Source organism: Heterodontus francisci, chromosome 2, assembly GCF_036365525.1.
Source record: "Heterodontus francisci isolate sHetFra1 chromosome 2, sHetFra1.hap1, whole genome shotgun sequence".
NCBI lineage: Eukaryota > Metazoa > Chordata > Chondrichthyes > Heterodontiformes > Heterodontidae > Heterodontus > Heterodontus francisci.
In genome coordinates, this window is record NC_090372.1 from 205,326,632 (window position 1) to 205,329,167 (window position 2,536).

The 2,536-nt window shown below is 44.3% G+C and overlaps 1 pseudogene; it reads right to left on the reverse strand.

The window, feature by feature from the left end:
- Positions 1–838: 838 nt before the first annotated feature.
- On the reverse strand, positions 839–1,288 carry LOC137380228 (macrophage migration inhibitory factor pseudogene; annotated as a pseudogene).
- Positions 1,289–2,536: the final 1,248 nt, after the last annotated feature.

The window sequence follows — 2,536 nt, forward strand, 5'->3', positions numbered from 1 at the left end:
GGAGAGGTGATTTGATAGAGGTATTCAAAATCATCAGGGGTCTGGACAGAGTAGATAGAGAGAAACTGTTCCCACTCAGGTAAGGATCAAGAACAAGAGGGCACAGATTTAAAGTAATTAGCAAGAGAAGCGAAAGCAACATGAGGAAAAATTTCTTCACACAGCAAGTGGTTAAGGTCTGGAATGCACTGCCTGAGAGTGTGGTGGAGGCAGGTTCAATCGAGGCCTCCAAAAGGGAATTAGACTGTTATCAGAGAAGGAAGAATGTGCACGGTTACAGGGCGAAGGTGGGGAAATCGCATTAGGTGAATTCCTCATTCAGAGAGCTGGTGTGGACATGATGGGCTGAATGGCCTCCTTCTGCGCTGTAACAATTTTGTGATTCTTTGATTCTGTGACAGGCATTTCTGTAACCATCACGTGAGTCCCACATGCTATGTTGCCTTCCTGGTGCCAGGGTAAAGGACATCAAGAAGAGGGTACAGGAAGGGAGTGCACCAGAAGTTGTGGTACACATTGGCACCAACGACATAGTAAGGGTAAGTATTGAGATCCTACGGTCAGATTTTCAGGAGATAGGATGGAAGTTAAAAAAGTAGGACCTAAATCATCAATTTGCTCATTTGAGCGAAATTCAGTGATGTTCTTCTGCTGGGCATGGCTAACAAATTTGAAATCTCGTGTTGAGTTCTGCTTGTTAGTTGTGTTGTTTAACCATGGTGGAATTGAGGTGGATTAAATTGTTGTTAGATGCTCTGTGTGCAAGAATGCATACCACTCAGAACTAATGTCAGTCTGTATTTAATATTCCTTTAATTTAATATTTTTTATTACAGTGATCATTTAGGAATGCTCTGGATCAGAAGGTGCTGCGATTCCAGCCAACATTAGCAGCATCCAGGTCTTGGAACATGATGTACATCCTGTCTGGAGAAATGTGCAGGTGCTTGTTGACCAGCTCGAACAGAATTTTGGAGTATGTTTTGTTCTGCTTGCTGCCGATTTTGCCGATGCTGGAGAGGGATCCGAGAGCACAGGGCTCAGTGGATCCCCCGAACTGATTCATCTGGTCCGGCACGATGTGCACTGCGATGTACTGCTCAGGTTTGCCCAGCTCCTTGGACAGCACCGCCGTCAACTCCTCCGCCAGCACGTCCGGGATGTTGGAGCGGCTCAGATTTGTGTTGAGTATGAAAGTCGGCATCTTTCCGCCCGCTCCCAGAAACAATGACTGCAGCACGATCACTAACACGTTGCTAGACTCAGAAACACAGCTACCTGTCTGTCAGTCCTCTGGCCAATGGGTGGATTCTTTGACTCAGATTCCCCCTTCGGCTGGGAAAAAGCAATCTCTGGATTACTCCCATTGCCACGTGCTAGCAAAAGTAGAAATAGGTAGATAGGGAAGCCTGAAGCATGGTGCAGGAGGGAGGGCTTCAGACTCTTGGGGTATTGGGACCAGTTCTGGGGCAGAAGTCACCTATTCAAAAGGGACAAATTGTACTTCAACAGGACTGGGACCAATGTCCTCATGGGGAGGTTCACTAATGTGGTTGGAGATGGTTTAAACTACATTGACGGGAGTATGGGGACTATGGAAGCGTATAGAAGTAGAAAAGAGGCATAAGGTGCACAAAGTGAGAATGTTGGATCGTACTGGAGAAGGGAGTAGTCCCAGATTAGATACGAGCAGGCTAAGAAGGACTATGAGGAATACAAATACAGGTTTACAATTCATGTATGTAAATACACAAAGTGTGGTGAATAAGATTGGTGAGCTACAAGCACAAATAAATGTTTGGGAATATGAGGTAGTGGCAAGAACGGAAACATGGCTTAAAAATGGTGAGGACTGGATGCTTAATATTTAAGGATACAAATTGTTCAGAAAAGATAAGGAAGTAAAAAAGGAGGTGGGGTGGCAGTACTGATTGGGAAGACATTATGGTGTTGGAAAGAACAGATGTCCTTGAGGCCTCAAGAACAAAATCCATTTGGTTTGAGTTGAGAAGCAAAAAGAGGATGATCACTTTTCTGGCAGTATTCTATAGGCCTCCAAATAGTGAGAAAGAGATAGAGGAGCAAATTCTCAAGGAAATCACAGAGATGTGCAAGAACTCGAGTGGTGATATTGGAGAACTTTAATTCCCAAATATCGAGTGGGATAATGTTAGAGAAAAGAGAAAGGAGGGGGAGAAATTTCTGATATGTGTTCAGGAGAAATTCCGTGACTAGCATGTTCTTGGTTCAACTAGGAAGGAGGCATTGCTGATTTGGTGCTCAGGAAATGAGGTGGACCAAGTGTCTGTGGGGGAGCACATGGGTAAAAGTGATCATTAAATCGTAAGGCACAGACTAGTAATGGAGAAGAGCAAGGAACAATTGTTCCGACCAAGGCGGGCAGAGTGCACGGTTTATTCTAGTTCTACTTCTCCACAGGTCACTACATATATTTAAATTTTTTCCCACTTACCGATACGGTCAATCATAAACTCTATTTTTAACCCAGAATAAAACACAGGAAGATGGCAGGATC